The sequence below is a fragment of the Myxocyprinus asiaticus genome, chromosome 9 (assembly GCF_019703515.2).
Source record: "Myxocyprinus asiaticus isolate MX2 ecotype Aquarium Trade chromosome 9, UBuf_Myxa_2, whole genome shotgun sequence".
NCBI classification, from domain to species: Eukaryota; Metazoa; Chordata; class Actinopteri; order Cypriniformes; family Catostomidae; genus Myxocyprinus; species Myxocyprinus asiaticus.
The window spans coordinates 18,265,816-18,278,756 of NC_059352.1; the positions used below are offsets into that span (position 1 = coordinate 18,265,816).

Here is a 12,941-nt window from a genome sequence, read left to right on the forward strand (position 1 = left end):
TAGATTAAACTATATTATGTAACCTTGTTTACGTAACCTTCTGCAGGTTACTGAGCAAATTTGATTCACTTTAAGGATGATCAGACATTTAGAAAGTAAACAAGATTATTAAACGTAACATTCTGATTTTGTCACTGTGCAGCTGTGAAGATGAAAAAATAAATGGGTATTTCTTCTATGAGAATGTCTATTAGCTTGGCCATTGATTCTAGAGATTGGTCCAGTATGGGAGAAATGATGAGAAAATCACCCACATCCTGTCGGCAAAAGAAGAGTGGGAGAACAGAGGGAGCCTTAGCTCTCAGTGGAGGCGGTGATGAAGCAATGACTCCCTAGCTCGGACTGGTATTGATTTGACATTGTCTTTGATGGCTTTAACAGGCTTTCTAGCTGTGTTAGTACCTTCACACTTAGGCGAAATGTCCCCATTTCCTTCAGAATGTCACAAATATGCAATTCCTAGACATATCACCCAATTCAGCGAAGAGTTACACAACTATAGGTTCCCTGTCTGTCACTCACTCGACGTTGTGTCAATGTAGTGACACTAGGGGTTCGATCTTGAGAGCCCCAATCACCTTTGCTTAAAATAGAAAAGGCCAATGAAAACTGGAGAGTGGAATTTGCATGCCACTCTCCGCCTCGGACATACAGGTATAAAACAAGATGGCATGCATCACTCATTCAGATTTTTTCTTCGGAGCCGAATGCTTGTGTGTTCGTCCTATCACCTATTGCTATGCTGCTGGATTTTTTACGCCGCATATGCTTCCCCTGGGCGCTTCAGCAGCCTGAGTCTGCGCGTGCTAAAAGAGTATATTCAAAAGAGTATATTTTCTCTAAAAGAGCTCACGCAAACGCGTCTTTTTAAAGATGTCCTTCCGCAATTGCTCTACTGGATGTGGCCGTTATCTGTCCCCTTCGGATACACATGAAATCTGCCTCGAGTGCCTGGGGTGCCAGCACGCCAAGGAGGCTTTCGTGGAAGGTTGTGTTCTCATTACGAGAACATGCCCGTGAGAACGTTGCAGTCGCGGCTCACTTCCTTCATGAAGCAAGGAGCCACCACGGCTGCTCCCCAACCCGGTCCGTCCTGGGCTGACGCTCAGCCGGCCGGGTCAGCAAGCACCGTAGTCAATCTGGATGTGGACATGGGAGTGTTTCCGCCATGGACCTCCCATCCCCCAGCGCGCTAGTTCTGTCCGGATGAGCTGTCGAGCGATGCAGGCGGTCTGCCTCAGGGTGGGTTTAATGTGTCATTCGCGGCTCGCAACGAGGATGAGTTTTCGGTCACGGCATCGGAGGGTGAGCTTCTGCTATCAGAAGCGGATGAATCTTCTGAGCTCCCGCCCATGGGGGGTAGAGCACAGGATGAGGCGGACGCTGAGATGGCAGCCGTGCTTGCCCGGGCGGCTGCGAACATCATGCTGAAGTGGAACCCTCCACCCTGCCCTGAGTGTTCGCGGCTGGATGATTGGTTTCTGGCCCCGGTGCCTTTCTTCCCGGAAGTGCACGAGGAGCTAACGAAGTCATGGGAGGCACCTTTTACTGCCCGTACACGCTTAGCGGGCTCGTCTACTCTGACGACCCTCGACGGCGGAGCGGCTAGGGGATATGTCAAGCTTCCCCAGGTAGAGCACACCGTAGCCGTGATTTTTGCCCACAGGGCGCAGCCACCTGGCACGACGGACCAAGGCTCCCTTCCAAGGCCTGTAAGTTCTCTTCCTCTTTAATGATGAAGGCTTACAAGGCCGCGGGTCAGGCCGCTTCCGCCCTACACACCATGGCCATCCTGCAGGTCCACCAGACGAAGGCGCTGAAAGATCTGCACAAGGGTAGGACCGACCCAGGGCTGATGCAGGAACTGTGCACTGCAACAGACCTCGCCTTACGTGCAATGAAGGTCACAGCGCACGCCCTGGGCCGGACAATGTCCACTCTTGTGGTCCAAGAGCGGCACCCGTGGCTCAAACTTGCGGAGATGCGTGACACTGAGAAAGTCCGCTTTCTTGATGCGGCCATCTCCCAAGGGGGGCTTTTTGGTTACACCATCGAGGATTTCGCCCATCAGTTCTCGATGGTGAGGAAGCAGACTGAGGCGATTAAACACATCCTGCCGCGGCGCAACCCGGCCACCTTCAGGCTACTGAGGTCCCGCACCCCATCTGCTTCTCGCCAGAGCCGTTCCCCTGCAGTGCCGGCCCCGGCTCCTGTACCATCGGAGCCCGTACGCCGGCCTCAGAGAAAAAGATCCTCCCGTGGGAAGTCGGCTCCACCTGCCCATCAGCCGGCCCCCAAGAACCCCAGAAGGGCTTCGAGATGGTCCTGATATAGGACACCCAGGGATGAGGCAACTACTCCTGACCGGTCTGGCCCAGGGCATCTCTCCAGCCCCACCATCGCCCCTGGGCCAGCACATGAGTATTACATCGCCAAGTGCCCTCTGGGCCTCGGCACCCACATGGTCAATAAAAGAGTAGTTTCCTCATTCTCTGGGCCAGCGCACTCACAACAGCCAGGCGCTGGAAGTCTTTCCGGTCATTCAGGCGAATGTGAGTACCTCCCGTTCCCTCGTTCTCCATCGAGAGACAGCCGGCGAACAGGTAAGTGTTCTGGTCTCTGGGGCCGCTCACCCACCCCAGTCACCGGCCACCGTTGCGGGCTTGCGGAGCAGCACGTACCCCCTGGGCTGTCTTTCAGGTGGGGCGCCTGCTCTGCCTTGCAGCGAACCACCCTGCCCAGGCACGGTAAGTCCAGTCGTCCCCCTGGTGCAGCTGTCATGGAGGCTGGAGGCCTGGTTAGTGCTCTCCAGCCCCTCGCAGTGGCTCATCAGGACAATTCACCTCAGCTACGCGATCCAGTTTGCCAGACACCCGCCCCGGTTCAGTGGCATCCTCTCCACTGCGGTGCAGGGTGAGGGTGCCTCCTTCCTCCGGGCGGTTCGCGGCCATCGACCTGAAGGATGTGTACTTTCACATATCGATCTTTCCTCGACAAAGACTCTTTCTTCGGTTTGCCTTCGAGAGACGAGCATACCAGTACAAGGTCCTCCCCTTTGGTCTGTCTCTGTCTCCTCACATCTTTACCAAGGTTGCAGAGGCTGCCCTGGCCCCACTGAGGGAGCAGGGCATATGAATTCTCAATTATCTCGATGTGCAGAGCATCTCTTTTCTCAGTATGCAGTTGGACTCAGTCACTCTCAAAACACGTCTTACGACCGAACGTGCTCAGTCAGTGAAGACCTTCAGGCAGAAGGTAGCGGCACCAGTGAAACAATTTCAGAGGCTATTGGGGCATATGGCATCCTCGGCGGCGGTTCTCGGCGGTGGTTCTCCCCCTCGGGTTGATGCAGATGATGCTTCAGCACTGGCTACAGACTCGAGTCCCGAGGTGGGCATGACGCCACGGCACCCGGCCACAGTGCCGTTAGACTTTCAGCCCTTTCTACGGGCTGGTGTTCCCCTAGAGCAGGTCTCAAGGCACGTCATCGTCACGTCAGATGCCTCGAACTCGGGCTGGGGCGCCGTGTGCAACGGTCAAGCAGTGTCGGGGCTCTGGATGGGGCCCCGACTCCAATGGCACATAAACTGCTTAGAGTTTCTGGCGGTATTGCTGGCCCTGAGGAGGCTTCGGCCGTTGATTTAGGGCAATCATGTGTTGGTCCAAACCGACAACACAGCGATTGTAGTGTACATAAACAGCCAAGGCAGCGTACGCTCGCGTCGCATGTCGCAACTCACCCACCGCCTCCTCCTTTGGAGTTAGAAGACTGTGAGCCACTCACCTTCCGGGCGTCCTCAACCATGCAGCAGATGCGCTCTCACAGCAGGTAATGCTCCGTGGGGAGTGGAGACTCCACCCCCATGTAGTCCAGCTGATTTGGGAGAGATTTGTGGAGGTACAGGTAGACCTGTTCACCTCTCAAGACTCCTCTCACTGCCCCATGTGGTACTCCCTGTCCGAGGCCCCTCGGCACAGATGCCTTGGTATGCATTTCCTCCTGTGAGCCTCATTGTACAGACTCTGTGCAAAGTCAGAGAGGACGAGCAGCAAGTCCTGTTCGTTGCGCCGTACTGGCCCAACCGGACTTGGTTCTCAAATCTGATGCTCCTGACAGTAGCACCTCCCTGGCGCATTCCCCTGAGGCAGGACCTTCTCACTCAGGGGCAAGGCATGCTCCAGCACCCATGGCCAGACCTCTGGAATCTCCACATCTGGCTCCTGGATGGGACGCAGAAGACCTAGCAGGTCTTCCACCAGCGGTGGTAGACACGACCACTCAGGCCAGGGCCTCCTCTTTGAGGCAGTTGTATGCCTTGAAGTGGCTTTTTTTCGCTAACTGGTGTTCTTCCTTGCTTACCCTCTCTGTAGATAGGGTCCTCCTGTGGTATCATTCCACATGTGTACTTCCCCATTGGTAAGTCCATGTGAGGTATGCTCCACATGTTATACTCCCTCCGGTAGGATGTGGTCTCCGTAGTGCTCTCCTTCCTGGAGAGGGAAGAGCACTTCCCAGCGCTATTCTAGAAAGTGTTCGGCAGGAGATTGCTTAACAGCAAATTAAGGAAGGCACCGCCGGTAGCCTACTTGGGTAAGTGCCTCCTCCCACCTTAATGGGACTAGGGAGACACCTAACTCGCTGTAAGTTCATGACGTGGTTGAGCAGCTTGCATGTGTCCACTTTTCCATGCCTTGTGACACGGTTCAGCGCCTGCAGCGTTTCCTATAGGAACCCCTAGTGTCACTACATTGACACAAACTTGAGTGAGTGACAGACAGGGAACGTCTTGGTTACTGATGTAACCTCTGTTCCCTGATGGAGGGAACGAGATGTTGTGTCCCTCCTGCTGCGGCGCTGAACCGGCAGCTGACATGGCCGGGACTCTCTATCGGCTCCCAGTATAAATCTGAATGAGTGATGCACACCATCTCCTTTTATACCCGTATGTCCGGGATGGAGAGTGGCATGCAAATTCCACTCGCCAATTTTCATTGGCCTTTTCTATTTTAAGCAAAGGTGATTGGGGCTCTCAAGATCGAACACCTTGTGTCACTACATCGACACAACATCTCGTTCCCTCCATCAGGGAACAGAGGTTACATCAGTAACCAAGACGTTTTGAGGTACTTTAAAAGAGGTACGACAGGTTGACAACAGTATTATCATTTAAAATGTTTTAACATTCACCCTGCTAGTATTTTTATTTGTTTTATTTTTTGCATAAAATAATCTAAAAAAAATATTTTGATATGATTCAAGTGTTATTAATCTCTTTGTGTGCAAAAAGTAAGTTACATTTGACACACTACAACACCATCAACAGTGACAGCTGTGAAAGACAATAACTTGTCCTGTTTGAGAGAGGCATGTAAGTCCATGTCTTAAGAGAGGTCACCACCGGCAAGATTATGTATTTAATAGATACGCGTTAAGGTTATAAGCAAAGGCTCATAAGAATAATGGAAATATCAGGGAAAACCGCCTGAAGGGTACAGAAAAACTAAAAGTATCAGTGTGTTTTCGTGTTCAGAGTTGGGGTAGGTGGTAAATTAATGTATTTCTGAGGTTATAATTATGCATGAAAAGGGTAGACTGTGCCTATTCCAGTCACAGGGACTCAAAGGACAAATGTAAAGAGCTTGGGATAAAATAGTGTACTAGAGTTGTTCTAGGGCAACTTCACAAAACTGACAAGGTGCGTGGAAAAAAACAAAGTACTAGTGAAAGACAAAACCAGCAACACTGGAGACATGTAAGGAATATAACTTTTTCTTTCTTTCTATTATTTCTTACATTTCTCCATTATGCAAGTATTAGTGGTTTTGCCTTTACTGATAGTGTAAAACAGTGTTGCATTAGTCTCTTGTTAAAGGGATAGCTCAACCAAAAATGGTTTACTCACTCTCATGCAGTGATGGGCAGTAGCTTCGCTACAAATAGCGAAGATATTAGCTTAACTACATTTCTGAGTAGCGAGGTGGTAGCTTTGCTAGTTTTAAATCGAGTAGCTTTTCAGTAGCGAAGCTATATTTTTGACTAGGTAGTGGCGTAGCGTTGACAAAAGCTACATCACGCCTAGTAACCGGTGTTTACTATTGGCAGATTTGAATCAAAACTAAAGATGTCCAATCACAAATTAATGACTCATCTGAGTCGGTTCTTTAAAATGAATTGGTCACACGTGATAGGAAAGCAGCCTGAATTGGTTCGCGATTCAATCTGAATCCCTCAGAAAGCATGCGCACGCTGCTGAATCATTTGTGCGCGCTCTCACTTGCCAATAAGCTCATGGAATATTTTAAAATATGGAAAATAAAGATAATGCTGGTTGCAGTGGATCTAAAATCAATGGAAAAGAAACCTGCAAATGTGTCCTATCGTTTGCCAGTGATGAAGAAGGTCTTTATAAAGTTCAACACGTTTGCAGCTTGTAAACGACTTCTGCAGGTAAATACATTTTCCAACCAAAAGAGTATCAAAACACGTATTAGCCTACACATAAAAAAGTACCATGACATTACCATGTTTTTTGGACATGTACCATTACCTGGCTTGTTAATATAATGGTAGGCTATATGAAAATGGTAATCATATTGTGAAGTACCATAGTATATTTTTTAATTACCTTGAAGCACCATGTAAATACAATAGTATATGAATATGGTAATCATATATCAATTTACCATGGTAGTAACATGGATGGTAGAAACATGGTATTCTTTGAAGTACTTTGAAGCACCATGCAAATACAGAATGGTACATAAATATGGTAATTGTATATCAAAGTACCATGGTATTACCATCGGACACCATCAGAAATCACATTGTTATTCCCCAGATGTGCTCTCTCTCTCTCTCTCTCTCTCTCTCTCTCTCTCACACACACACACACACACACACACACACACACACACGCACAGATAGACAAACACACACACACACACACACAAGAAATTTAGCCTCTGATGAGATATCCTGTAATTCTGTGTCTAGCTGCTGTCTTTCTGTATTGTATAGAATAGATGAATATATAGATGAACAGTATAGTGTATGTACGCAGAGTTTTTATACAGGAATGTGCAAATGAAATGATGTTTAAATGGGTATGGGTTTGTAGAGGTAGTAATCTAAATCTGAAAAATAAAATGTAAAAATAGTGATTTTTCATATTGAACGTGTTTGTAGAGGTAGTAGTCTAAATCTGAAAAATAAAATGTAAAAATAGTGACTTTAAATGTTGAACACATGGGTTTGTATAAGTAGAATGTCTAAATATGAATTTACATGGGGGGGTTTACATGCACATACCGGTACATATTGCACCATACTGTATACTGTAATGCACTAAACTGTAATATACTGTACCATGGCTTTGATAAATGTTATATGAATACGTCGTTTGGCAGAATCTTAGCCTCAGTCACCAATAACTTTCATTGCATCTTTTTTCCATACAATAAAAGTGAAGGATGACTGAGGCTAAAATTCTGCCAAACATCTCATTTTTTGTATCATGGAAAAAAGAAAGTCATACTGTATGAGTTTGGAACAACATGACGGTGAGTAAATGATGACAGAATTTTCATATTTGGCTGAACTATCCCTTTAACAAGGCCACAGATCCATCTGTCTGGAAGGTAACAAATCTCCTTATCATTGTATGATTTTAGAAAATGATTGCTCGTTCTTTAAAATCTAGATCAATGAGATCATGAATTACATTTTTCATTGCCCATGTCAGAACAAAAGAGCATGAATCATGAAGGATCATGTTGAGAGGAAACCTGAGTGGCTGTTGCAGAACACCTGAGGATATATCCAAGATGTTCCATGCGATTTCAGGAAACCTGGTGCATAGGAACAAAGCGCAATAATGAATACTCACCCACAATCTCGCTGGATTCTTTGTTGTAAAGCTTCTTGTTCCAGAAAAGCATTCTCAGGAAAGGAAATGAGGTCAGCAGTACCAGACAGATTCCCAGGAACATGTAGCCCGTAAAGCCCGCAAAGTCAATGCCCTAGAGGAATAAAAGGGCGGGTTAATTTTCACCCTTTAAAAAAGCCACCAAGGTGTATTGTGCAATGAATTTTCTGCAGTATATCATGAAATCTATTCTAAGCACTAAGTAGAGATCACAACCACTCCACTGGCTCTTCATATACTGCGGATAGAGGCCTTGATTACATTTCATCAAGAGAATCATATTCAGCATTTTTAATCTTTGCATCTTGATGCATTTTTGCACTTATATGCAATTTAAATGAGCACCTGCAATGCAGCACCAATCCTCTTAAAATTATCTTGACTATTTATTAATTTCTATTCATATCAAGAGCACATGTCTCTCTCTGCCAAACGTCTAGCTTCAAATGATATTTTCTTGCCTTGCAGCCCACTCCATCTCTCATCACAACCAGATGGCATCACATTTTCAAATGGCACCACTGATAGAGATGTAGAACAGCTCTATGTGCCCTGAGATCTAATCCAACAATTTATCTCCCAGTGCCGCTGATGTACAATCCATTGTAGTGAGGTATCTGATGCTTTTTCGAAAGACACTGATATATGATCAATAGTACTCTGTACAAGTAGTACACAGACACATTATAAAGAGAAGCCAAATATTTTGTAAAGGAACTGGTGAAATACAAGATAATTGCATCCCTGTTGTAGCTTGGCTTCTCACATTGCTTGGGATTGGCAAAGTCTCAAGACTTAAAGGTACTTCTTGGAAATTAAAGAAAAGAGTGGTGAGAATGAAAACAAAAACCACTGATGCTTGTTTTTGGCAGTGTTTCTTTCACAAAGCAGCTCATGGAAGTAAATCCACTACCCTTAAACAATGCTATGAAGGGAAGGATGAACATGGCCTTGTGTGATTTAAAAAATGAAAAATTGAGGTGTATGCAAACAATAAACAAACAACTTTTTACATCCAATTGCAAACTCCAAATATCTAGACTTGAATAGAGAGAAAGACAGAAGACTGGTATACAGTGACCTCTACAGGAGATCAGGAGAATGAGTAATAGTCAAAACAAGTATATAAACATTGAAACTACCAATCAAATGTTTGGTACAACTTGGCAGAATTTATGTTTGCCATGCTTAAATGATAAAAAGTAGTTTAGTACATATAAAATTGTACCTAGATTTGAAAACTAATTATTTATAAATTTAGTCATGTTTTAATGAATGAGTAGGCCGGATGAGTGAAGGAAAAGCATGCAAACAAGTGTCCGGCTTACATGAAAACCTTTGTTTAAAAAGCATCCCAGATGGCTGTTTTGTTTTGTTTTGTTTTGTTTTCATAATTCCCATACTTCAATTTGTATTATCTTTTGATGACTGTTATTTTAAAGTCTGAAATTTTTTTGTATATTGTTGTAAATTTTTTATTTTATTTATATATTTTTTTATACAATGAATTAATCTCTCTTAATCACAGCTGTTTTGAGCTAATTTGATTAGAAAAGAAGGAAAGGCATTCAGTGCATCTAAATGCCAAATGCTCCACTTCAGTGTCTAAAACTAAAATAAGAGAGGAGTTCCTCAAGAACTTGTTCAGGCTTGCTGGACTTGTGTGGATCTGTCGGTAATGTTTCATTTAAGCGCTTCTCTGATTTATTCCTAGTGGATCTTCTGCACTGTTGAGTTGAATGCACTATCACATAAATGCATAAACCCTCATTACTTTACTAGTAATGCATTTGCAGACAATAGGAAAGGGTTTGTGAATGTGTCTTTGTAGATTTTCTTGTTTTGTCCTGAAGGCAGTTGTGTTCTGATAATGACTTCGATGCACATAGTGTGTAAATGAGACCTCTCCTCATTCCATTCTGTTGTCACTGTCCCACTCATAGTCTTAATAGTGATAGTGTTTGACTAACTGGGGCCCAGGTCAAACTGGCTAATCGGAATGTCTGCTAGCTGCTTTGAGACATCACACAGGTCACATAAACTACAACACATAGAGACTAGATATCATATAGAGACTGTGTCTGTTTCCTGAATTACCAAACACAAAACTCTGATATCAAAATTGAAAATAAAAAAATACAAAATTAAGATAAACATCATATAAAGGTAGGGCTACTAAACATTTGATCACTTTCATTCAAAGCACTAATTATAAATGAAATTATTACAGATCATAGTTTAGATTCGCTCTGTTTGACTAAAACCTGGCTTAAACCGGATGAATATATTATTTTAAATGAGTCTACTCCCCGAGGTTATTGTTATAAACATGAGCATCGTCTGAAATGTTAAGGAGGAGGTGTTGCTAAAATTCACAGTGATGTTTTGGGTGTTACTCAGAGGTCAGGATATAAGTTCAATTCTTTTGAACTGACGATGCTTAATGTGACATCGTCAGATATAAAAAAAAAAAAAAATCTCTGTCATCTTTTGTTCTTGCTACAGTATATAGACCACCAGGGCCATATTCTGATTTCCTTAGAGAATTTGCTGATTTTCTGTCAGATCTAGTAGTTACTATGGATAGAGCTTTAAATGTTGGTGACTTCAACATTCACATAAATAAAGAAAATGATACACTGGGATTAGCATTTATCAATATTCTCAACTCTTTTGGGGTCAGACAAAATGTGACAGGATCAACTCATCGCCATAATCACACGCTAGATTTAATTCTGTTATATGGAATTGATGTTGATAATATAGCAATTCTGCTGCAGATCGATGACATGTCAGATCATTACCTCGTCTCTTGTATGCTGCGTTTAGCAAAGGTCACTCAATCTACGCCACGTTACCGATTGGGTAGAACTATTCTTTCAACAACTAAAGATAGCTTCACTAATAACCTTCCAGATTTGTCTCAAATACTCAGTAAACCCAAAAATTTAGAAGAACTTGACATAATCACAGAAAATATAGCTACAGTCTTCTCTAGCACTCTTGATAGTGTCGCCCCCCTTCGATTAAAGAAAATGAAAGAGAAAAGCCCCACACCATGGTACAATGAGCATACTCATGTTCAAAAGAGAGCAGCTCGAAAAATGGAGGGCAAGTGGAAGAGTACAAATTAGAGGCCTTTCGTGGTGCATGGAATGATAGTGTCTTTAGCTGCAGAAAGGCTCTAAATGCTGCCAGGTCTGCATATTTTTGCAAACTCATAGAAAATATCCACAATATTCCTAGGTGTTTATTTAGTATTGTAGACAAATTAGTAAGGAATAAAGCTTAGAATGAACCAGATATTCCATCGCAGCACCGTAGTAATGACTTTATTAATTCCTTTACTTAACCGTCTGCAGTAGCACCTCTGAAGACAGTGTCTCATATTATATAATCTGCCACAAGCTTACAGTCAAACTGCACCTTATATGCACCTTACTGACCTCTGCCTGCATCACCTTGGTCAAAGGATGGAATACGTAGATAATAAATTAATTGTAGCCTTCATTAGCGAAATAACAATAGACAATACATCTTTTTGCACTTCCGCAGTTAATTAAGAATGTAAATTCTAAGACTTTAGTCATTAATCTTACAGTTAATACAATATCTTTTTGTTTAAACATTGGCCCCTAACACTTAGTTTCCTAATTTTAAATCTTGTCTTGTACTACACATAAATAACTAATATTGGCATTATATTCATGCTGTTTAGCCAGAGGGGAACTAGCCCCCATAGTGAGCCTGGTTTCCCCGAAGGTTATTTTTCTCCTTTAACATCTTATGGAGTTTTGTGTCCTTGCCACAGCTGCTTTAAGCTTGCTCACTGGGGGGTCTAAATATAAATATAATAATTTTCTATTATTTATTTTGAGGCACAATTTACAATCATGCCTTTTTTTTTTAACTGCAATATTATGACTCGAAGACATTACTATATTACAGCTTTTTCTGTTGAAGCATAATTTTCTGTAAAGCTGCTTTGAAATTATGTGTGTTGTGAAAAGTGCTATACAAATAAAAATGACTTGACTTGACTTTCAGCTGCCATGAAAATTCATTAAAAAAAGCAATAGAAGTGGAAGAGAACAGAGAATGAGAGAGCTTCACTGTTGGTGATAGCTGATTAGTGAGCAGTCAGGGGCCATTGGATGCCTGGGGCCCGGGGAGTGCTGATTGGCAGCTGAGATTTCGGTGAGCTTGACTGACAGCCAACCCGTTGCCAGAGCAAGAGGCACCGGCTGTAGGAGACATCTCATCAGCGACCCTGAAACACTTTTTCTGCACTGGCGCTAATGTCTGATCCTCAGAGAGCTCCACAGATGGATGGCTGATTGACCAAACAGCAACATGCCTGCTGCTGAGATCCTGTCGAGACCAAGGGAGGGGGGGCCTTTCGACCCTCACAGACCAAACAAACAGAGAACAACAAACAAATAAACAAAGAGGCCACGAATGCAAGATTTGTGTTGTGATTGACTGTTGCCTCAGAAACACAGGATTGACAACAGTAGTTGCTGTGGGCAACAACGCCACAGGAAAATGTATATCTATTTATACTATAGTACTTTACTATAGTAAAGTACATTTTATATATACTATATATACTATTTTTTATTGTATAATGTGTATTCTATATTGTGTGTATTGTATACTGTACATTGTATGTTATTATTTGTATATTATGTTGTGTGTAATTATGTGTATATTAGATTTTAAATCGTGTTGTGTAAATCTGATGTTTATTGTAAATTGGTATATGTCTCATCACTGTCATGACTGCTATGTTGCTCGGAACTGCACCCAAGAATTTCACACACTATTGCACTTGTGTGTATGGTTGTGTGACAATAAAAGTGATTTGATTTGATTTGATTTGATATATGGCCACTGCTGGAGCTGGGTTGTTAGAGCACTGATTAATTCAGTTTAAAATGTGGCTAAAACAATACAGGGATTATTTTACTGAAAATCGTTGGAGCTCCAACATACTGAGCTGTCATGCTAATGGGA

At 43.4% G+C, this 12,941-nt stretch overlaps 1 pseudogene; it reads right to left on the reverse strand.

Moving 5' to 3' along the window:
* LOC127446417 (P protein-like) overlaps positions 1–12,941 on the reverse strand; it is a 232,729-nt pseudogene that overhangs the window by 115,019 nt on the left and 104,769 nt on the right.